Consider the following 26018-nt stretch of genomic DNA (forward strand, 5'->3'; position numbering starts at 1 on the left):
TATCAAATGGTTCTTAGCTGCCATCACATTCTATGTTTCTATGTTTCTATGTAAACTGATTTTTACACTAGTGCATGTCACTATTTATCTATAAATACTATATTGTTATATTGGACCAATTGGAATTAGGAATGTCCAGCCCTGCTGTCTGTTAATAAAGAATTTAATTATAAGGTTCCATTATGACACCGACAAGGTTCAAAGTTTCTGCTCTGTAATAGTTCAGAGTGCAAAGGGTTTTATTTCATGAAAAAAATGCTGACAAATGTGTTGCTTAGCTGAGCTATTCTGTCGTTTGCGTGGTTATTTTTTTAAATTTTTTATTTGATAGTCTCAATCTTGGTGTCTCGGTGTGAATAGATGAGTTTAACGTAATAGCTTAATTGAGCAACTCAAGTGTCACTAAAGCAGAGAATGATGTATCTCTTGGTTGCCTCTCGATATGCTCTGCTGGGGACACAGCAAGGCTGAATGAGTGCAGGTATCCGTCAATAAGACAATAATTATCTGGGAACCTGTAACCTGTGTTAGGAAATGTGGACATTCTGTTTCTCATACAAGCACTCTCTAGTATGTACAAATAACAGGTGTAAAAACATTGTTAAATGACCAAAAAGGAGTAAGACCCAGTAAAAGCATATAGAAAAGATCATAATTTAAAAGGAACTTATAATATAAGAAGAATTGGAAAATTCAGGATGTGACCACAACTATCACAATTCAGTTCTTTAAGATTCCTTATAACCAACATCCTATCCAATAATGCTCATTAAAATCAAATCTCTAATTGCCTCATCAACTTTGTTCTAAGTAAAGCGCAAGTCAAAATCATGTTGAATAGTCATTTCAAAAACATGTGGTATATTCCAAATTGTGTTTAAGATAAAGCAGTTACTACATAGGAATTACTGTACCTTGCAGCCCTTCTTTCATAGACCTTCTATCTAAAGCTCTTAAATCTAACTCATATTGCTAAGTAGTGTCCAGTGCTCATTTAAATAGATATTTAATATCTATATAGATATACCGTATATACTCGAGTATAAGCCGAGTTTTTCAGCACATTTTTTGTGCTGAAAAACCCCAACTCGGCTTATACTCGAGTCATAGTCTGTATTATGGCAATTTGCATTGCCATAATACAGACTGGGGGAGAGGGGGGCTGGCAGAGCTGTACTTACCTTTCCTGCAGCTCCTGTCAGCTCTCTCCTCCTCCGCGCCGTCCGTTCAGCACCTTGGTCAGCTCCCAGTGTAAGTCTCGCGAGAGCCGCGGCTCTCGCGAGACTTACACTGGGAGCTGACAGAGGGAGCTGCACAGACCGCGCGAAGGAGGAGAGAGCTGACAGGAGCTGCAGGAAAGGTAAGTACAGCTCTGCCAGCCCCCCTCTCCCCCCACTGAACTACCAATGACACTGGACCACCAGGGAAGGAGCCCCCCTCCCTGCCATGTATCAAGCAGGGAGGGGGGACGAAAAAAAATATAATTAAAAATAAATAAATAAATAAATAATAATACAAAAAAAATAATAATGAAAAAAAAAAATAATTAATAATATATTAAATGCCCACCCCCACCAACACATACACAAACACACTGCATCACACACACTCACACTTCATTCATATACACACACTGCACTCACACACACTGCATTCATACACACACTGCACTCACACACACTGCATCACACACACTCACACTTCATTCATATACACACACTGCACTCACACACTGCATTCATACACACTGCATTCATACACACACTGCATCACACACACTCACACTTCATTCATATACACACACTGCACTCACAAACACTGCACTCACACACACTGCACTCACACACACACTGCACTCACACACACACTGCACTCACACACACACTGCACTCACACACACACACTGCACTCATACAAACACTGCACTCACACACACTGCATCACACACACTCACACTTCATTCATATACACACACTGCACTCACACACTGCATTCATACACACTGCATTCATACACACACTGCACTCACACACACACTGCATCACACACACTCACACTTCATTCATATACACACACTGCACTCACACACACTGCACTCACACACACTGCACACACACACACACTGCACTCACACACACACTGCACTCATACACACACTGCATTCATACACACACTGCACTCACACACACACTGCACTCACACACACACTGCACTCACACACACTGCACTCACACACACTGCACTCATACACACACACACACTGCATTCATTATATACACACACTGGAAATAAATATTCAATTAATATATACGCACACACACTGCACTCATACACACACACACTGCACTCATACACGCACTGCACTCATACACACACACTGCATTCATTATATACACACACTGTAAATAAATATTCAATTAATATAATTTTTTTAGGATCTAATTTTATTTAGAAATGTACCAGTAGCTGCTGCATTTCCCACCCTAGTCTTATACTCGAGTCAATAAGTTTTCCCAGTTTTTTTGGGTAAAATTAGGGGCCTCGGCTTATATTCGGGTCGGCTTATACTAGAGTATATACGGTATAAATAGGGCAAACAGTTGTTATATTAAAAAAAAAAAAATACTAGATTTGTGCTTAGTGAAAACATTTTAACCGAACAACTTTAATGGGAAAAATAAAAATTCAGGATGGCAGAATTTAGAATTTTTCATCTGCTGAAAATCAATCAAGCAAACCAAAAGGGTGCGAAAAATGGCCTAGCCAGTGTCTAGCATTGTGCTGTCATTTGGTTCACAGATCAAGTAAGAAGTGCTCAAAAGAGAGATAAAGAGTAAAAGCAGTAAAAACAAATCTATACTGATATTTATATATTATATATTTATGACATTTATAATATATAAATATAGATTTATTTTTTTACTGATTTTTTTTCCCTCTATTAAACACTTCTTACTTAAACTTTGCATAAAATCAACATTTATTGTCTGTCCCCAAGACATCATTTATCTTTTTTTTTCTCATGAACCAGCTCTTTCTATAGGTGCCCCCATTGGCAGAATTTCAAATATTTACATTTTTCGCTCAGTGTTTGGGAATTAATACTATCACTTGATTGGCCTAAATTCGGATGAATGGCAGTAATGAAACAAATCTCCAAGTAAAAAAAATAAATAAAAAAATACAGGTATAGCAATACTTTTTAAAAATATTAGTCAAAAATAATGTGTTAATACAACATTATTATTATTTTTTTTAGTCATTACTGTTTTCAGAGACAATAAAATATTTTCATTGTTATGGCACTGTCCAAAATCAGCCCCTACTTGTCTGAGAGGTTATTATACTAAAGGAAGCTGTCCTTAATCAGAAATGTAAAAATTAGGATAATAGATCCAAATGTTATAGATATGTCTAAATCTGCTGCACAGTGTTGGAGTAGCAGCATCAGTCATCATATAAAATTAGTGCATTTAACAGCATGGACAGTAGGTGGAGCTGTTGCAGGTGTATATAGTTGAGTATAGTGTACAATGTATAACAGTATTCTGCATGTCTCCGTGTGTCTCTGATGAAAAATCAATTAATTGATGTTATTAGCTCTTTTATGAGTTCAGCAATGTTTAGTTAATTGATTTCATACTTAGATGCACCAAATTCTCCCTAGTGCTGGGCAGTAGTTTCAAGCCCTGTCAGACTTTATACTTCATTAGCATCTGCATAAATGTGGAAGCAATCCAATATGACAGATAGTTTTTAAGGCAAGATTCTTTCATGCAAATCATTGATATAAAAATATTCTTTTAGCTGAATAGAAACAAGCTGAAACCATCTGCTTCAGAGAACATTCAGCATTATATAAAACTTTGATAAAAAAAACAATTTAAAAATAAACTCCATTAATGTTAAACAGGCTAATATTAAGAGTTTTATTTTTCTTGGTTTTTTTTTCCCCCATGACGCTTGTGTAATAAGAAAAAAAAATGCATAAATCTCATGCATCAGTCCCATCCCACAAGTTCCAGCCTGCTGCTTAATTTGAATCGTTTTAATGCAATTAAAAAGCTGAAAAGGATTTAAAAGGATTTGAAAGGCTGTAAACAAATTGCGGTTTGGAGTGCTGTGTTTTTTCACCGAAGCACTTTTCTGTTTGGAAACAATCTGTTAAACATAAAAAGCCCTTAGCCCATATTCAAACAAAGCTGACACCCTTTAATTATCAGTCTGCAGATTTATTCTATTATTTATTGCTTAGGGTAAGACCGATCAGTCCATGTACCACAAACCTGCATATACACATCTCACAACTTAGATCTCTTGTGCTAAAATCTGTTTTCCACAAATGGCTTCAAGTCAAGTTTTTGTTTTTTAGAGAGAGGTGGCGTTTTTTGGGGGGCAGGCTGGGGGAAGGCAGAAGCTTGGAGATGGACAGATGCAAGTGGACAACCTTACTCCTCGATGTTAAATTACAATTTAGAATCATGTTTACCGAGTCACCTTAATGGCTGAACAGATGGTTTGTGTGGGACCAATAACAATAGGAAAAAGTCTTTACAGCTGACATAGGTAAGTAAAGTTTGAGGTCTCAGCAACGTAAGAAAGGAAAACTGTATTTGCATAGCTGGTAAAATATGGCCCTCTCAGTGCCCAGATGTTATGACAGATTGTATCAATTGGTTATCAAGAAAACCACTATGGGCCAGGTTCCCATGAGAGTGAAAACAGATATACTGGGTTATTAACTCAAGTGAATTTCAAATTCAAGGTAAGACAGTCAAACTGGAAACATTCTATAAGCCAGCTATGCTCAAGGTGACCGGATCCTCCAAGTTTACTTAGACACATGTAAGTTTCTCATATTTATGAAAATGCATTAAAAGGGTTGCCCTGCAGTATGTATAATACATATTCTGCATTATTGCCTACTGTCTAATTGATTAGTTGCAGGATTCTTCTTTACCTAATTGCTTAACCTTATACACGTTCTTCTGAATTCTACCTACTACAAGGCTACCCTTGTCATGTGCTGCCCATCAATATGTATAAGTGATATGTGTCCCTGAAAACATGGTGGATTTGGTCACCCTGGCTATGCTTTCAGTTAGGCTACTTTGACCTTGAATTGTTACTTTAGTGGATAACTCTAATAGGGTTATTGACAAAAATGTGAAATTTGGGTAAAAGGCGGATACAAAGTCAGATTTAGATTTGAGGTTAACGTAGATGAATTGGACATATGTTTTCACTTTGGCTCCTCTGGTCTGTCAATTAACATCACTTTGAATTTACCTGCTCACAGGTTACACGAGACATAGTTAACAAATATATAATGATCAAAATCAGGTTGGACGGGGGAGCAGTTCCAAAGCTGTCTGCAACTGTTCCCAAACTTTGTGTCCTCACTAATCAGCAACCCAAATTTGTTCCTCCTCTCTGCCAAAAAAATCCACTTTATCATCATCATTGCTTTGAAGATCAACTCTTGTTTACAGGGCTTTTGTCCTTCTATGGAATACCCTAGTGTGCCCAATTAGTTATTACTTCTATTTCTAGAACTTTATACAACCAACAGCTAAATAATTAACACATAGTCTACTGCAGTCTACTGCTGTCACACCTCGCACAACTTGTCATCCAATGTCTTCATTTTCCCTTTAACACCTTTGTCTACAGGCTAATGTCACAGGTTTTTTCTAAATAGTACATCGATGTAATGGATACAGTTACATACATAATGCACACCTAGAAATCTAACTTCCCTTTTGGATGGATTGCATATTACATCTTGAAATATTATGTCTAATTCCTTTCACAAAGTGGCATATCCAGTTCTATACCTGTATTTTTTCCACTGGCTTAGAGACGTTTAAAGTCCCTACAGGGTGAATAAAGTTTTGTTTTTTTACAGTATTCAACAGTTCCAGTTAATTTGTTTGATGTAAAGGATGCAGGGATAGGCCATTCATTTTCGAACTGGAGTCTGTGTGAGTACACAAGGTACTTGATTGTTGGAGAATTTTATTATAGTATAAGGGAATACAATTATTCCTTGCTGTGTACACACATAACAGGTGGGTTGTATTTGCATTCTTGTAACTTCTGGTAGACACCAATCACTTTGGAGAAAATGCTTGTCCCTCTCCTTTTTCTATATGCACAGGTTACTTTGTCACCAATTATTTGCATTTTATTTTGTATAACCATTGCACAGGGCTCCATAATATGTTGGTTCTTCTTTAAATAATTCAATTTCAGTAACAAGAATTATGTTAGTTGTCAGTTTGTGTAAGGTAAAGGAGAGCAGAGTTGGCTTGAAGAACTCAAAAATGTTTTATTCCGCACAAGTGACAAGTGACATTTTGGCTCAGACTAGCCTTTCTCTGGACTAGATTAATGGCTTCATAAAGAATTCTGAGAAATGTGTGGTGCTAGTTCAAATTGTGAGATAGAATTGATGTGAGTACCATTCACTTGCTGTTTGCTCAAGAACATATCAAGACCATCTAGATAGTCTCAAATATAATCGTAATTATCTCTTTGTAAATACTCCATTTAAAACAACATAAATGTGTGCTTATGTGACAACAATAGAGAGAGAAGTCACAAAAGTTATGCATTATTAGTTACCGCAATAAAATGCAGTATCAAGATTTTTCAGAAACCCAAATCTCTAAGTAAATGAGACAATGAAATGGGAAAATCTTTTAACTTGAATAAATGGAACAAAGCATTTCTGCAGGTAGAGAAGGCCACACATTGTCTAACCTTGCATGAAACATTTTTTAAGATCATGCATAATTGGTACTTAACTTTAGACAGAATTAAATAATGTAAAGGAAAGTGTCCCAACACTTGTTGGAGGTGCTTAAAACACGAGGGCACGATTTATTACATGTGGTGGGTGTGCGAAGGTCTTTCAGAACCTAAGAAGATTATCTCTAAAATATTTTCAATATTATGCACAAAACAAATTAAACTATCACATCAATTATTTTGAATTCATTCAGATTTCCCCCATTGTACATTAGAGCACAAATTTTCTTTGAATTCCTATTTTGATAGCAACAAAATTAACTCTTGCCAGTAATTGGAAAATCACCTTTTCATCAATCCGGCCAAAAATTGAAATCAATTAGAACATCAAAGACAGATGGAGGAGGGTTTCTATAAGAATTATGGTTTTGCCTATAAATATCAAGAAATTTTGAGAGATTGGTCTAAACTAGAGTCTTATTTTTGTTTAGCTGCCTTATTTTTGTGTATTTTTGTGTTATTTTGTGTAACTGCCTGAGCATTTGCATCACCATACCTTGCTACATTCAATAATCCTTTGACAGACTATCCCTCAATTGGTCCTTCTTTGCTCCCCGTTCCAGATATTTTATTATTATTATTAGTATTTAGTGATGTACCGAACTGTCCGCCGGCGAACAGTTCCCGGCGAACTTAGCGTGTTCGCGTTCGCCGCCGCGGGCGAACACATGGGCGGTTCGATCCGCCCCCTATTCGTCATCATTGGGCAAACTTTGACCCTGTGCCTCTCGGTCAGCAGACACATTCCAGCCAATCAGCAGCACTCCCTCCCTTCCACACCCTCCAACCTCCCTCCCAGCATCCATTTTCGATTCATTCTGAAGCTGCATTATAAGTGAGAGGAGGGAAAGTTTAGCTGCTGCTGATTAGATAGGGAAATTGATAGCTAGGCTAGGGTATTCAGTGTCCACTACAATCCTGAAGGACTCATCTCATCTCTGCTGTAAGGACAGCACCCCAAAAAGCCCTTTTTACGGCTATAACATCAGGCTGCTTTTTTTTTTTTTTTCCTGTGTAATGTAATTGCGGGTGCCTGCCTGCCAGCTTCTGTGTGAGGTTCACATTGGATACTGTGCCTACTTTCCCAGTGCCACCACTCATATCTGCTTTAACAATTGGTTAAGCTTTAGATTTAAAATAAATAATTTGTTTTCACTGTAATAGAAGAGCAGTTGCCTGCCTGCCAGCTTCTGTGTCAGGTTGGATGCCTTGCCCATTTGCACAGTCAGTGCCACCACTCATATCTGTTTTAACAATAGCTTAAGCTTTAGATTTTAAAGAAATCATTTTTTTCACTGTTATAGAAGAGCAGTTGCCTGCCTGCCAGCTTCTGTGTCAGGTTGGATGCCTTGCCCATTTGCACAGGCAGTGCCACCACTCATATCTGTTTTAACAATAGCTTAAGCTTTAGATTTTAAAGAAATCATTTTTTTCACTGTAATAGAAGAGCAGTTGCCTGCCTGCCAGCTTCTGTGTCAGGTTGGATGCCTTGCCCATTTGCACAGTCAGTGCCACCACTCATATCTGTTTTAACAATAGCTTAAGCTTTAGATTTTAAAGAAATCATTTTTTTTCACTGTTATAGAAGAGCAGTTGCCTGCCTGCCAGCTTCTGTGTCAGGTTGGATGCCTTGCCCATTTGCACAGTCAGTGCCACCACTCATATCTGTTTTAACAATTGGATAAGCTTTAGATTTAAAATAAATAATGTGTTTTCACTGTAATAGAAGAGCAGTTGCCTGCCTGCCAGCTTCTGTGTCAGGTTGGATGCCTTGCCCATTTGCACAGTCAGTGCCACCACTCATATCTGTTTTAACAATTGGTTAAGCTTTAGATTTTAAAGAAATCATTTTTTTCACTGTAATAGAAGAGCAGTTGCCTGCCTGCCAGCTTCTGTGTCAGGTTGGATGCCTTGCCCATTTGCACAGTCAGTGCCACCACTCATATCTGTTTTAACAATTGGATAAGCTTTAGATTTAAAATAAATAATTTGTTTTCACTGTAATAGAAGAGCAGTTGCCTGCCTGCCAGCTTCTGTGTCAGGTTGGATGCCTTGACCATTTGCACAGTCAGTGCCACCACTCATATCTGTTTTAACAATAGCAAAAGCTTTAGATTTTAAAGAAATCATTTTTTTTCAATGTAATAGAAGAGCAGTTGCCTGCCTGCCAGCTTCTGTGTCAGATTGGATGCCTTGCCCATTTGCACAGTCAGTGCCACCACTCATATCTGTTTTAACAATAGCTTAAGCTTTAGATTTTAAAGAAATCATTTTTTTTCACTGTAATAGAAGAGCAGTTGCCTGCCTGCCAGCTTCTGTGTCAGGTTGGATGCCTTGCCCATTTGCACAGTTAGTGCCACCACTCATATCTGTTTTAACAATAACTTAAGCTTTAGATTTTAAAGAAATCATTTTTTTTCACTGTTATAGAAGAGCAGTTGCCTGCCTGCCAGCTTCTGTGTCAGGTTGGATGCCTTGCCCATTTGCACAGTCAGTGCCACCACTCATATCTGTTTTAACAATTGGTTAAGCTTTAGATTTAAAATAAATAATTTGTTTTCACTGTAATAGAAGAGCAGTTGCCTGCCTGCCAGCTTCTGTGTCAGGTTGGATGCCTTGCCCATTTGCACAGTCAGTGCCACCACTCATATCTGTTTTAACAATAGCTTAAGCTTTAGATTTAAAGAAATCATTTTTTTCACTGTTATAGAAGAGCAGTTGCCTGCCTGCCAGCTTCTGTGTCAGGTTGGATGCCTTGCCCATTTGCACAGGCAGTGCCACCACTCATATCTGTTTTAACAATAGCTTAAGCTTTAGATTTTAAAGAAATCATTTTTTTCACTGTAATAGAAGAGCAGTTGCCTGCCTGCCAGCTTCTGTGTCAGGTTGGATGCCTTGCCCATTTGCACAGTCAGTGCCACCACTCATATCTGTTTTAACAATAGCTTAAGCTTTAGATTTTAAAGAAATCATTTTTGTTCACTGTTATAGAAGAGCAGTTGCCTGCCTGCCAGCTTCTGTGTCAGGTTGGATGCCTTGCCCATTTGCACAGTCAGTGCCACCACTCATATCTGTTTTAACAATTGGATAAGCTTTAGATTTAAAATAAATAATTTGTTTTCACTGTAATAGAAGAGCAGTTGCCTGCCTGCCAGCTTCTGTGTCAGGTTGGATGCCTTGCCCATTTGCACAGTCAGTGCCACCACTCATATCTGTTTTAACAATTGGTTAAGCTTTAGATTTTAAAGAAATCATTTTTTTTCACTGTAATAGAAGAGCAGTTGCCTGCCTGCCAGCTTCTGTGTCAGATTGGATGCCTTGCCCATTTGCACAGTCAGTGCCACCACTCATATCTGTTTTAACAATAGCTTAAGCTTTAGATTTTAAAGAAATCATTTGTTTTCACTGTAATAGAAGAGCAGTTGCCTGCCTGCCAGCTTCTGTGTCAGGTTGGATGCCTTGCCCATTTGCACAGTCAGTGCCACCACTCATATCTGTTTTAACAATAGCTTAAGCTTTAGATTTTAAAGAAATAATTTGTTTTCACTGTAATAGAAGAGCAGTTGCCTGCCTGCCTGCCAGCTTCTGTGTCAGGTTGGATGCCTTGCCCATTTGCACAGTCAGTGCCACCACTCATATCTGTTTTAACAATAGCTTAAGCTTTAGATTTTAAAGAAATCATTTTTTTTCACTGTAATAGAAGAGCAGTTGCCTGCCTGCCAGCTTCTGTGTCAGGTTGGATGCCTTGCCCATTTGCACAGTCAGTGCCACCACTCATATCTGTTTTAACAATTGGTTAAGCTTTAGATTTAAAATAAATAATTTGTTTTTACTGTAATAGAAGAGCAGTTGCCTGCCTGCCAGCTTCTGTGTCAGGTTGGATGCCTTGCCCATTTGCACAGTCAGTGCCACCACTCATATCTGTTTTAACAATAGCTTAAGCTTTAGATTTTAAAGAAATCATTTTTTTTCACTGTAATAGAAGAGCAGTTGCCTGCCTGCCAGCTTCTGTGTCAGGTTGGATGCCTTGCCCATTTGCACAGTCAGTGCCACCACTCATATCTGTTTTAACAATAGCTTAAGCTTTAGATTTTAAAGAAATAATTTTTTTTCACTGTAATAGAAGAGCAGTTAGTTGTCTGCAAGCGTCTGGGTGTCAGGCCTACTTCAGCGTGTGCTCTGTAGACCTGTTCCAGCGTGCTTTGACAGTTGCCAATCATATTTGGTGTCTCTTTAGCGTGCTTTTACAAAGAAAAACGGTTTCCAGTGTAAGCTAATAGCAGCCAGTCAGTGTCCTTCAAGCGGCTCTGTCAGGCCTTCCTTCAGCATGTGCCCTGCACAACCCTGCCAGCGTACTTTGACACAGGGGAGGGCTGGCAGCCTCAGGCCTGGGGGGCAAATCCAGTCAAGTGGCCCATTGCACCCCTGAATTAGCTCACCATCCATGGCCACCTTTTCCTGGTTTTAAAACGGATATTGATATTATGCTAATTAGTAGCTCTTTGTCATACCCACTCCTTTGCGGCTCCGACTTTCAATGTTGTTAGAGCGCAGGCTGAGAATCTCTGAGCCTGTGCCCTGACTCACTAACTGAGCACCGGAACCACAAGGGATATGATCTGACTGCACCTACTGCTGGTGTGCACCAATGGAACACCAGGGAATCGTTTAAATTAAATATGCTGGTGTCCAAAACTTGTGAGCTGTGTTTGCCGCCGGGCGCCTCTGTTGTTATTGCGCCCTACATGACCCCACAGCTTGCATACCTCAAAGGCTGGCCCTGCTGACAGACACACTGGCCCTCACTCTCAATAACATACACACACAAACCCTGACAAACACTCACTGACAGGCAGACACATACACACACACACACTGACAGGCAGACACACACACACACATTCACTGACAGACACTTACTTGACAGACACACTTGCTGACACACACACACACTGACAGACACCAGTGCCATCTTAACAACATTCTGGGTCCCCGGGCAAAGCAGTGCACTGGGGCCCTGCCTACACAACTTACAGGAATAAAAATTTAAATTATAGATACAACGAAGATTATATTTAGAAGTACCTCCAACAAATGCAATGCATACATTCAATACATACACACAGACTGCCGAATGCAGTCACACACCGACTGCTGAATGCATACACACGACGACTGATGAATACACGCATACAGACTGTGTGTGTGTGGAGTGCTATGTGAGTGGGGTGCTGCGTGTGAGTGGAGTGCTATATGTGTGTTGGGTGCTGTGTGTGTGTTTGAGGGGTGCAGGTAGCAAATATTTTTTGTTTTTTAATACTACTATACGTTAAATAAAATCTATATGTCCCCCCCACCCTTCTTCTTACCTTTGGTGAAAGAGGCTGGGACACAGCCAGCCCTGGTGGTCCAGTTGTGAATTCTGTACAGCCTGCAGCTTGTCTGGCTGCAGGCTATCTCCTGTCCTACTGCGCGCAGAATGCTGTGTGGAGCATTGCAATGGTAATGCGCTGCAACGCTCCACACAGCCTGCTTGCGGGAGGAACGATCTGCCTTACAGGTCGGCCTCTCCTGCAGCCCTGGGTCCTAGGCAGCTTCCTCTCTCCCCGATTGAATTGAGATCTCCCTCATCGGCACAAGGCCAGAAAACAAGGCCACCTCTCTGTTGGCTGGCAGGGGAGATCAAAGGATCTCCCCTGTCGGCCGGGCATGCTGGGCAGCGCGGAAAGACGTCCCTGACAGACACACACAAACACTTCCAGACACACACACACTTCCAGACACACACACACTTCCACACACACACTTCCACACACACACACACACTTCCAGACACACACACTTCCAGACACACACACACTTCCACACACACACACTTCCAGACACACACACACTTCCAGACACACACACACTTCCAGACACACACACACACACACACACACTTACACACACACACTTCCAGACACACACACACACACTTACACACACACACACACTTCCAGACACACACACACGCACACACACTTCCAGACACACACACACACTTCCACACACACACACACACTTCCAGACACACACACACTTACACACACACACACTTCCAGACACACACACACACGCACACACACTTTCAGACACACACACACACTTCCAGACACACACACACACACACACACTTCCAGACACACACACACACACACTTACACACACACACTTCCAGACACACACACACACACACACACGCACACACACACACACACACACACACGCACACTTTCAGACACACACACACTTCCAGACACACACACTCAGACACACACACACACACACACTCTTACACTTCCTGACACACACACACACACACTTACAGACACACACACACACTTCCAGACACACACACACTTCCAGACACACACACACACACACTTACACTTCCTGACACACACACACACACTTACAGACACACACACACACACACTTACTTTCAGACACACACACACAAATTTATTTTATTTCTTGTTGCTCCTACCTTTAGGAGTGCTCTGGGTCCTTTCCCCGGGGTCCAATGACTTCCTCCGTGATATTCCTGCTCCTCTCTGCTCCCTCGCGCAGTTTAGTGATGCGGGGCCGGAATGACGTCATATTCCGGCTCCCGACATCAACAGAGAGGGCGCGCGAGGGAGCAGGAAGATCATCAGCAGAGCTCCCTCGCTGCTGCATGCCTCCTTCCTCACCCGGCCGGTATATTGCTGCAGAGTAGGCACCTGCCATCTGGGACAAGCAGGTGCCTACTCTGCCTTGCTACTGGGGCACCGTAAGTGGCCAGCTGGCCACCTGCTGGGCTCCTTGTGACAGGCTATCAGCCTACTCCGCGCGGCACCCCCTCCTCCTGGCGCCCAGGACCGGCCCTGCAGTGGCCATTTTTCTAATTACTTAGGGCGGCCTGGGGGGCAATTGCCTCCCTGCCCCCCGGCCCAGCCCGCCCCTGCTTTGACAATTGCCACTCATATCTGGTGTCTCTATAGCGTGCTTTTACAAAGAAAAAAGGTTTCCAGTGTAAGATAATAGCAGCCAGTCAGTGTCCTTCAAGCGGCTCTGTCAGTCCTTCCTTCAGCGTGTGCTCTCCAGAACTGTTCCAGTGCACATTGCCAATCATATCTGGTGTCTCTATAGCGTGCTTTTAAAACCAAAATTTGTTTTTCACTGTTATAGATTGAATAGCAGTTACTTGTCTTCAAGTGGGTGTCTCAGGCCTACAGTGTGTGCTCTGCAGAACTGTTCAAGTGCACATTGCCAATCATATCTGGTGTCTCTATAGCGTGCTTTTAAAACCAAATGTTTTTTTCACTGTTATAGATTGAATAGCAGTTACTTGTCTTCAAGCGGGTGTGTCAGGCCTACAGTGTGTGCTCTGCAGAACTGTTCCAGTGCACATTGCCAATCATATCTGGTGTCTCTATAGCGTGCTTTTAAAACCAAAATTTGTTTTTCACTGTTATAGATTGAATAGCAGTTACTTGTCTTCAAGCGGGTGTCTCAGGCCTACAGTGTGTGCTCTGCAGAACTCTTACAGTTCGCATTGCCAATCATATCTGGTCTCACAGTAGCTTGCACTTATAGTACCACTAATTCCCAAAAAAATGACAGGCAGAGGCAGGCCACCCCGCAGGGGCCGTTGTGGTCGTGGTGCTGTGATTCCCTTTTGCCCTAGAATAATGCCCAGTTTTCAGAAGCCACGTACCCTGAACTTGAAAAGTTCTGAGGACATAGTTGACTGGCTAACACAGGACACCCAATCTTGTACAGCCTCCGCTCGGAACCTTGACGCACCATCCTCCTCCAGCTTAGCTTCAGGCACCTCTCAAGATACCACTCACCCGCCTGCTGCCATCACCAAAACTAGCACCAGAGCCGCTTTACTTGGTATGTCAGAGGAGTTATTCACACACCCGTTTGAAGAAATGAGTGATGCGCAACCATTATTGCTAGAGGATGTAGATAACAGGGATATGTATCAGGCAGGCAGCATTAAACACATGGAGGTACGGTGTGATGATGATGATGTTGTACCCGCTGCTGCTTCCTTTTCTGAGTTGTCAGATACAAGCGAAGCGGTTGATGATGACGACGCGTCCATGGATGTCACGTGGGTGCCCGCTCGGCAAGAAGAAGAACAGGGCGAAAGTTCAGATGGGGAGACAGAGAGGAGGAGGAGACGAGTTGGAAGCAGGGGGGGGTCGTCGCAAGGAGCTAGTGGCACAGTCAGACAGCATGCATTGGCACCCGGGGTCAGCCGGACAGCACGCCAATCAACGCATGCTGTGTCCACCACCAGAATGCCGTCATTGCAGAGCTCAGCAGTGTGGCATTTTTTTTGTGTGTCTGCCTCGGACAACAGCGATGCCATTTGCAACCTGTGCCAAAGGAAACTGAGTTGTGGGAGGTCCAACACCCACCTAGGTACAACTGCTTTGCGTAGGCACATGATCTCACATCACAAACGCCTATGGGATCAACACATGAGTACAAGCAGCACGCCTACTCTAAGCCACCATCCTCCTCCTGGTCTAGCATCTTCAGCCACGTCAACCACTGCTGTCCTTCTTGCCCCCTCTCAACCATCCGCCACTCCGTCTCCCGCCTTGAGCAGTTCCCGCTCATCTTCCCACAGTCATGTGTCTGTCAAGGACATGTTTGAGCGTAAGAAGCCAATGTCACCAAGTCACCCCCTTCCCCAGCGTCTGACAGCTGGCTTGTCCGAACTATTAGCCCGCCAGCTTTTACCATACAATATGGTTGAGTCTGAGGCATTCAAAAAATTTGTAGCTATTGGGACACCGCAGTGGAAGGTACCCGGCCGGAATTTCTTTTCACAAAAGGCAATCCCCAACTTGTACTCGATTGTGCAAAAGGAAGTCATGGCATGTCTGGCACACAGTGTTGGGGCAAGGGTCCATCTGACCACTGATACCTGGTCTGCAAAGCATGGTCAGGGCAGGTATATCACCTACACTGCGCATTGGGTAAACCTGCTGACGGCTGACAAGCAAGGAATGCGTGGCATTGCAGAGGAGTTGGTGACACCGCCACGAATTGCAGGCAGTCCTGCTGCCACCTCCTCTACTCCTCCTACTCCATCCTCTTCCATAACCTCCTCGGCTGAGTCCTCTTGTGCTGCTGCGTCTTGCTCCACATCAACGGCACCCTCCCAGCTCCCCAGGTACTATTCCACATCCCGGATACGTCAGTGTCACGCCGTCTTGGGTTTGACTTGCTTGAAAGCAGAGAGTCACACCGGACAAGCACTCCTGTCCGCCCTGAACGCACAGGTGGAAAAGTGGCTGACTCCGCAGCAACTGGATATCGGCAAAGTGGTGTGTGACAACGGAAAAAATTTGATAGCGGCATTGAAGTTGGGCAAGTTGACACATGTGCCGTGCATGGCACATGTGTGTAATCTGATCGTACAACGCTTTGTGCATAAGTACACAGGCTTACAGGACGTCCTGAAGCAGGCCAGGAAGGTGTGTGGCCATTGCAGGCGTTCCTACACGGCCATGGCTCACTTTGCCGATATCCAGCGGCGAAACAACATGCCAGTGAGGCGCTTGATTTGCGACATCCCTACACGTTGGAATTCCACACTCCTAATGTTCGACCGCCTGCTCCAACAAGAAAAAGCTGTTAATGAATATTTGTATGACCGGGTTGCTAGGACAGCCTCTGGGGAGCTGGGAATTTTTTTGCCACGTTACTGGACGCTCATGCGCAATGCCTGTAGGCTCATGTGTCCTTTTGAGGAGGTGACAAACCTAGTCAGTCGCAACGAAGGCACCATCAGCGACATCATACTATTTGTTTTCTTCCTGGAGCGTGCCCTGCGAAGAGTGCTGGATCAGGCTGTAGATGAGCGTGAAGAGGAAGAGGAAGAGTTGTGGTCACCATCACCACCAGAAACAGCCTTATCAGCATCGCTTGCTGGACCTGCGGCAACGCTGGAAGAGGATTGTGAGGAAGAGGAGTCAGAGGAGGAATGTAGCTTTGAGGAGGAGGAGGAGGAGGAGCAAGACCAAACACAACAGGCATCCCAGGGTGCTCGTTGTCACCTATCTGGTACCCGTGGTGTTGTACGTGGCTGGGGGGAAGAACATACCTTCAATGACATCAGTGAGGAGGAGGAACGGGAAATGAGTAGCTCGGCATCCAACCTTGTGCAAATGGGGTCTTTCATGCTGTCCTGCCTGTTGAGGGACCCTCGTATAAAAAGGCTGAAGGAGAACGACCTGTACTGGGTGTCCACGCTACTAGACCCCCGGTATAAGTAGAAAGTGGCGGAAATGTTACCGAATTACAACAAGTCGGAAAGGATGCAGCATTTGCAAAATTAAAAAAAAGTATGCTTTACACAGCGTATAAGGGTGATGTCACAGCACAATGGGAATCTAACAGGGGGAGAGGTGGAAGTCATCCTCCTCCTCCTCCCACGACAACGCCGGCAAGGACAGGACGCTTTAAAGACGTGTTGTTGATGGAGGACATGCGGACCTTTTTAAGTCCTATGCATCGCCACAGCCCTTCGGGATCCACCCTCAGAGAGCGACTCGACCGACAGGTAGCAGACTACCTCGCCTTAACTGCAGATATCGACACTCTGAGGAGCGATGAACCCCTTCACTACTGGGTGTGCAGGCTTGACCTGTGGCCTGAGCTATCCCAATTTGCGATAGAACTTCTGGCCTGCCCCGCTTCAAGTGTCCTGTCAGAAAGGACCTTCAGTGCAGCAGGAGGTATTGTCACTGAGAAGAGAAGTCGCCTAGGTCAAAAAAGTCTAGATTACCTCACCTTTATTAAGATGAATGAGGGATGGATCCCGAAGGGACTGACACTGGGCGATACATTCGATTAAAAAAGGCCTGATGAGATGAGCTGCCTTGGGCTAAAAATGGTCCACACGCTGCTGTATTTTAGCTCTGAATGACGTTTGACTTGCGTGACTTATCCGCCACCAACTAGGTTTCAAGCCGCCATGTTTTAGGGCACTTTCTGCCTGTGAAACAAACATCAATTTTTCTGGCCGCTGCTACAGCAGCGGCTGCAACAATACCAAATTTTTCAGGCATGTACATGCCTAATTTTTAGGCCCACTGGTGCAGCACTGTGGCTTCAAAAACCAAACCAAAAAAAAATCCTCCAAGATGGCACCAATATACCAGTGGTCTAAGCATCTTCCCACCTTGGCCTAAAAAGGGGAGGTGATTCAACAATTAAAAATCTCTGCCATTTACACGTCCACTGATAGGAGACGCGGAAGGTATTAAACTGATATGAACAATACTAAACTCACCACTCCTATCTGGTGGCACATTAGCTTGCCCGCGCAGTGCCACAAATTTCAAGTAAGAGGACCGACCAAGCATCTTCTTCCATCTCCCTGTTACATAAATCAATGCCATATCCATAGAATTGGTACATAATATCCAGGAGAGTTTTACAGGGCCATATCTTGTCGCCTGTTGAAAGAGGTGACCTTGCTCGGGTCCCAGGTGTGCGGTTCCTAAAATGGCTGCCATATACATGTCCTCTGATAGGAGACGCGGAAGGTATTAAACTGATATGAACAATACTAAACTCACCACTCCTATCTGGTGGCACATTAGCTTGCCCGCGCAGTGCCACAAATTTCAAGTAAGAGGACCGACCAAGCATCTTCTTCCATCTCCCTGTTACATAAATCAATGCCATATCCATAGAACTTGTAGAGCATATCCAGGATAGTTTTACAGGGCCAAATCATGTCGCCTGTTGAAAGAGGTGACCTTGCTCGGGTCCCAGGTGTGCGGTTCCTAAAATGGCTGCCATATACATGTCCTCTGATAGGAGACGCGGAAGGTATTAAACTGATATGAACAATACTAAACTCACCACTCCTATCTGGTGGCACATTAGCTTGCCCGCGCAGTGCCACAAATTTCAAGTAAGAGGACCGACCAAGCATCTTCTTCCATCTCCCTGTTACATAAATCAATGCCATATCCATAGAACTTGTAGAGAATATCCAGGATAGTTTTACAGGGCCAAATCATGTCGCCTGTTGAAAGAGGTGACCTTGCTCGGGTCCCAGGTGTGCGGTTCCTAAAATGGCTGCCATATACACGTCCACTGAGAGGAGACGCGGAAGGTATTAAACTGATATGAACATTTACTAAACTCACCACTCCGAGTGCTGTTATTTATTTAATTTTTTTGTGGTGAGGCTTTACAGGACAGAGTGCTTCTCCACGGGACATGTTAACTCACGGGCAGCTGGCTCATCAAGGAACCAGAGCAGCTTGAACGAGGTGAACTTGCTCGGGTCCCAGGTGTGCGGTTCCTAAAATGGCTGCCATATACACGTCCACTGATAGGAGACGCGGAAGGTATTAAACTGATATGAACATTTGCTAAACTCACCACTCCGAGTGCTGTTATTTATTTAATTTTTTGTGGTGAGGCTTTACAGGACAGAGTGCTTCTCCACGGGACATGTTAACTCACGGGCAGCTGGCTCATCAAGGAACCAGAGCAGCTTGAACGAGGTGACCTTGCTCGGGTCCCAGGTGTGCGGTTCCTAAAATGGCTGCCATATACACGTCCACTGATAGGAGACGCGGAAGGTATTAAACTGATATGAACAATACTCCACTCCTATCTGTAGGTCCGTCCCATTGTGATTTATGCCCCCCACCCACCGTGCAGGGATGGGGGCCGGGGGGGAGGAAAGTAGGCCCCCCCATTGTGATTTATGGCCCCCACCCACCGTGCAGGGGTGGGGGCCGAGGGGGGAGGACAGTAGGTCCCCCCATTGTGATTTATGGCCCCCACCCACCGCGCAGTGGTTGGGGAGGACAGTAGCTCCCCCCAGTGTGTATCATGGGCTTTGAGGACAGGTGTCAATCCATACCTGCCAAGTGACCCTATGTAGGGGGAACAGTCCCTATTCTGCTCTGTGTCAGTGTGTATCATGGTCTCTGTGGACGGGGAACAGTCTCTATTCTGCTCTGTGTCAGTGTGTATCAGGGGCTTTGAGGACAGGTGTCAATGTTAGGTGATTTCTGCCCTTTATGGATTAAAAGCAGACTCTGCATCAACTGTGTAATTTTCCATGGGAGTTTTGCCATGGATCCCCCTCTGGCATGCCACAGTCCAGGTGTTAGTCCCCTTGAAACAACTTTTCCATCACTTTTGTTTGGCAGAAAGAGTCCATGTTGGTTTTAAAATTCGCCTGCCCATTGAAGTCAATGGCGGTTCGTGCGGTTCGCCGGTTCGCGAACATTTGAGGAAGTTCGCGTTCGCCGTTAGCGAACCGAAAATTTCGGGTTCGCGACAACACTATTAGTATTATTAGTATTATTGGTATTTATATAGCGTCAACAGATTCCACACTTCTGTTATCACTAAAACAGTTCCAATTGCCACATATATTATTTATGTCATCACAATATTTGGTATGAATGTTTGGGTTGAATGTAGATAGGTAGTTTTACTTACGTGATCTTCTATGAAGCTCATATGAATCATGTTCAATGTAAAAGCAAGAAGAAGAGATGAGAACTAAAATAAAGAAAACAATCCCACTCGGTGGGTGTAATCCAATCTCGTTCTCAGTTATATACCTCCAATTATGAGTGCCACATGTAGAGAGGTTTTTTGGTTTGAACCTTTATTTAGTACAACAAATGAGTATAATAAAAATTGACAAATAGTTTACCAATGAGTAGTAAACCCTAGAAGGTGGGTAGGTAGAGCATAATCAACATATTACTGTTCATGGAGTAACAAGTGTGTCCAGGATACAAATGCCTGGATAGGTAGTGGATGGGAGGAAAGATAATAAGAGGGGAGAGGGAAAGGGGGTATCTATATGCCGAAGTATAGGAAGATGCCTGGTAGTGGTAAAGGTAGCACAGGGAGTCGCTATAAAAGGCAAAACTAAATGGTGCACTTGACCTGAGGGGATGTGGAGCATACATATATGTAGGAAAAAATCCCTTATCTTCTATGAAGCTCATATGAATCATGTTCAATGTAAGTTCATTCTTGTTAGACTTATGTAACTGTATCATATTTGTCCTACGCATGTTTTATATCACAAATTTTCAATAAAATTGTTTTTTTTTTTAAATGATGCATTATTTTATTAACAAAGAAGGCATGTAACATATTCAATGCCTTAATATATATATAATGTAGAAGAGAAAGGAAATAGGTGGCATGACAAAACCTTCCATTGTATTAAAGGGAGTTGTTTTCCTGGCACTGTAGCTCTCTATAGTGCCCCCCTCCCATGTGACACCACCCCCCTAAGGTACAGAGGGGTTAAAATCACCTAATGTATTTTACCCGATTCCTGATACCTGAAGAGGGACATCAGCGCTGGTTCAGGCTCATCCTCTGCTCCTGCCCCGCCGACATTGGCGTTCTCATTAGGACTTCCCCCATAGGAAAGCATTGCATAAGGCTTTCCTATAGAGTTTGGGGTAACTGGGATTTCCTCATGCATAGCATGAGGACGTCCAGCGTCAGTTAGGCGACCAAAAGTCGCCTAACCACCCAGAAGTTCATCTAGAGGTAGAATTAACCCTCCAAGGCAATTATTGCAGTTTCCCAGAAACTGCAATAATTATCATTGCTGTGTTAAGAGACCTAGGATGCTGCACCCAGACCACTTCAATGAGCTGAAGTGATCATCTAAAAACACATGGATTTCAACATCAAAAACAACATGGGTTTACTTCAGGGAGATCATGAGCTGAAGTGAACATCTAAAAACACATGGATTTCAAGATCAGATACAACATGGGTTTACTTCAGGGAGATCATGCCAAACTAATCTTATTGATTTTTTTGATTGGGTCACTAAAATAACAGATCAGGGTGGTGCAGTAGACATTGCTTACCTAAATTTCAGTAAGGCTTTTGACACTGTTGCACATAGAAGGCTTCTCAATAAACTGCAATCTTTAAGTTTGGATTCCAATTTTTGAATGGGTAAGGCAGTGGCTGAGTGACAGGCAACAGAGGGTTGTAGTCAATGGAGTATATTCGAAGCTTGGGCTTGTCACCAGTGGGGTACCTCAGGGATCTGTACTTGGACCCATTCTCTTTAATATTTTTATTAGTGATATTCCAGAAGGTCTTGATGGTAAGGTATGTCTTTTTGCTGATGATACTAAGATATGTAACAGGGTTGATGTTCCAGGAGGGATAAGACAAATGGCAAATGATTTATGTAAACTAGAAAAATGGTCAGAGTTGTGTCAACTGACATTTAATGTGGATAAGTGCAAGATAATGCATCTTGGACGTAAAAACCAAAGGGCAGAGTACAGAATATTTGATAGAGTCCTAACCTCAACATCTGAGGACAGGGATTTATGGGTGATTATTTCTGATGACTTAAAGGTAGGCAGACAATGTAATAGAGCAGCAGGAAATGCTAACAGAATGATTGGTTGCATAGGGAGAGGTATTAGCAGTAGAAAGAGGGAAGTGCTCATGCCATTGTACAGAACACTGGTGAGACCTCACTTGGAGTATTGTACGCAGTACTGGAGACCTTATCTTCAGAAGGATATTGATACTTTAGAGAGAGTTCAGTGAAGGGCTACTAAACTGGTTCATGGATTACAGGATAAAACTTACCAGGAAAGGTTAAAGGATCTTAGCATGTATAGCTTGGAGGAAAGACGAGACAGGGGGATATGATAGAAACATTTAAATACATAAAGGGAATCAACACAGTAAAGGAGGAGACTATATTTAAAAGAAGAACAACTACCGCAACAAGAGGACATAGTCTTAAATTGGAAGGGCAAAGGTTTAAAAATAATATCAGGAAGTGTTACTTTACTGAGAGGGTAGTGGATGCATGGAATAGCCTTCCAGCTGAAGTGGTAGAGGTTAACACAGCAAAGGAGTTTAAGCATGTGTGGGATAGGTATAAGGCTATCCTAACTATAAGATAAGGCCAAGGACTAATGAAATTATTTAGAAAATTGGGCAGACTAGATGGGCCGAATGGTTCTTATCTGCCATCACATTCTATGTTTCTATGTTTCTATCTGGGTGCCTATAGTGTCCCTTTAAAGGAGGGATGTCACACCTCAACAGCCTGGCAACAATAATTGGGTTTTACAGTATAACAACATCTGGAAGGAGATACAGTCAGATATCCATATATTAAATGATTAAATAAAGTTCAAGAGGGTAGCATGTTTGAAAATAGACTTTCTAAAAGTGTAGTAGACGCATGCAAGAGGCTCCCAGAGTAAGCAGTGAAGGTTCCAAGTTTGATTGACTTGAAGAATGCTTGGGCTTTGCATTAAGCTATCCTCAAGAACAAATATTTAAAATGAGTGAATTATGTAATTATATACAGATTATATATACTTATATAAACTCTAATCTCACCATTTACGTTTTTATTTTTTGTCAAATAAAATATCTTGAAAACACACAGACAGCACTTTGCGTTTTTATATTTTGGGAAAATTCGAACCTGTGTGGAAGAAATGTTTGGTACTTAAAAATGATTGTGGGATAAACACTTGTCAGGAGATCAACTAGTAGGAGGGAATGAAAAGTCTTAACATGTCAGTCACATTAAAGCAATCATGCTATTGGGGAAACAGTCCATTTAATTTACGCTATTGAAAAAATACATAATAAACAAGATTGCAATCTAAAAAAAAATATGTAAATATGTCTTTGAATATTTATAAGCCAAGGAGGGAGGGAGGACTTTAACTACAGGAGACCCTGTAGAGTGATCAGTGTCGCCAGCCACCATTAAACTGTGATTAATTAAGCCTGAGATATGCATATGCTAATTAATTAGACTGCAATGTTTATAAAGTTTGCAAGTGCCGTTGATTATTTAGCAAATCAGTGTCACATAAACCAAAGTTTCCAGCTCTCAGAACCTGTCAAACCTGTACCAAAGGAATTAAACACAATTTTGTAGTCATGATTGTCAGTTGGACATATTTTTGGAATACTTTGGTTTCTGTGTGTAAATGTTCATACACATTTAGTTCTATCTGAGAATGATTGCTCCTGATTACTGACCTGTAACCTCCCTTACCTCCATGTCAGCATCCAGACCCCAACCTGCTTTTATTGTAAGCACGCCCTTTAACCCCTTAATGACACAACTTCTGGAATAAAAGGGAATCATGACGGAATATATCCGTCGTCTGTCCTTAAGGGGTTAAAATGATTTTCCCTTCCCATAATGCTGGTGCCCAGACCCCTGTAAATAAAAACACTGCACCTTTTATTTACCTTTTCTTCGTGATTTTCCACTCCCTTTACCCTCTCATTACACATAGCCTAACACACTGTAGCCTCTTTACCCTTCATGCCAGTTTGCTGAATCATACCCGCTTTAGCCCTCCATGTGTTTTGTAAAAATAAACCCAGAGAGAATTAACTCTCTTGGGTATAGTTGGGAAGAAAAAATGGAATGATTAAAAATTGTGTATCTACTAAACAACTAATATGAGCAGCCCACACCCTAGGCTGTATGGATATAAAATGAAAAAAGCAAACGAATATAGCTCCATATGTCCATACTTCTCCCAAGATTCTTTTCCAGGATTCTGGCTGTAAGAGTATTATGGAAGATGTTGTCTATGACATCTGTAGTGCCGGAGGTTGCCTACCCCTGCTCTGTACCATACCTGCTTTACCCCTCATGCCAGTTCTCTGTAATGTACTGTCTTTACCCTTTAACTTTCCTTGTATGTCAGTACCTGTATACTAACATGTTTGTATGCCAGTAACCAATCCTGTACCCTCTTTTCTCTCTCTACCATATTTATTCACTCCTCTGCCCTATACAATATAATATTTATTTCAAACAGCTTACAACACTAAACTATGCGAATCCCTTTCAAAAATACCAGAGCGTATAAAAAGAAACATAATATCCAGTGGCCGAACAAAAGTAGAGAGGGCCTTGGTGCAAGAATTGTTATCTTTATCGCCATCCTGCACTCTGTAATAGCTAAGACATGATGACAATCCCTTCCTTTCCTTGATGCCAATAACCTGCCCAGTCCTAGTATTTTTTATGTCAGCCCTCTGCCCGCTATACCCCCCTTTATTAGGCCACTTCCTTGCCCTGTAACCTCTTTTCTAATATGACAGTCATCTATTGTAATATGACAGTTAGGGTGACTTACTACTCAGGTTGATTATTATCTTCACTTACACAAATATCAGAATCTAAGTCAAAACCTTCCACCCTGTCCTGAAGTCAGACCTTTTGCCCAAGCTGATATTCTTAGTGGAAAATGGGGTGTAAAGTATGCAAGTGTAGCACCACTGGGTTATGTCAAGTGATCTAACTCAACAACAAACTCTTGTTTACACATTTCAGTGAGCTCTACAGCTGAATTTTGTGTAAGAGATAAAGGATTATTTAAAGCACCATGACCACCTGAGTATTTTGAAGCAGTCGTGGTGTAAGGAATCTGTGTATGAAACTTTGCACATACTGAGATATTTCATGTTGCTGATGGGGGGGGGGGGGGTGTAGCTGGATCCACGACAGCTTTCATTAGCTATCCCGGAACTCTATGTACAGAGATTCATTCATGTATTAGAGTGCTCATCTAACGCTCTCCACCAATGAATGAACTGCAATGTCTGCAATAGTCTTTTGCAGCTCTGCAGAAGTCGGATGTAGTAAAACTTCCATTCTGTGATGGGAGATGCAGTCCCATCAATGCCAGACAAGACTAAATGACAAAACACTGTAAAATAATGTGACTCTATGCAGGGTAATGGCATTAGAGAACTCCTGAGATTACAACTACTACAGCGGGTTGTAGTGGTTGCGATGGCTGTAATAATTGTTTAATAAAATTAAAATCAGAACCAATAAGTCACCTGTGTAAATTGGGCTCCGGATTAACTGCTCTTTTAAAAAAAAAAATCCTAAGTTTTTCTGTTTATTTTACATGTTGCGTTTATTTCTTACTTGCAACTGTGCATAATAGCTGGACGATATAATTTGATTTTAGTTGTGTCTCAGATCTGAAATTACCTTTTAACAGCACCAAGCACACGTCCCACTGATAACAGCAATAAAACCGAGGAGAGTACAGAACATATTGGTTCCTGTGACCTAGGTGTCGCCCACCCTTTAAACTTTATTTCCC

At 42.5% G+C, this 26018-nt stretch overlaps 1 protein-coding gene across 1 annotated transcript in view; it reads right to left on the reverse strand.

The window, feature by feature from the left end:
* LOC134571822 (heparan sulfate glucosamine 3-O-sulfotransferase 4-like) overlaps nucleotides 1-26018 on the reverse strand; it is a 189711-nt gene that overhangs the window by 129169 nt on the left and 34524 nt on the right. The window lies entirely within an intron of this gene.

Source organism: Pelobates fuscus, chromosome 8, assembly GCF_036172605.1.
Source record: "Pelobates fuscus isolate aPelFus1 chromosome 8, aPelFus1.pri, whole genome shotgun sequence".
In the NCBI taxonomy this organism is placed as follows: Eukaryota; Metazoa; Chordata; class Amphibia; order Anura; family Pelobatidae; genus Pelobates; species Pelobates fuscus.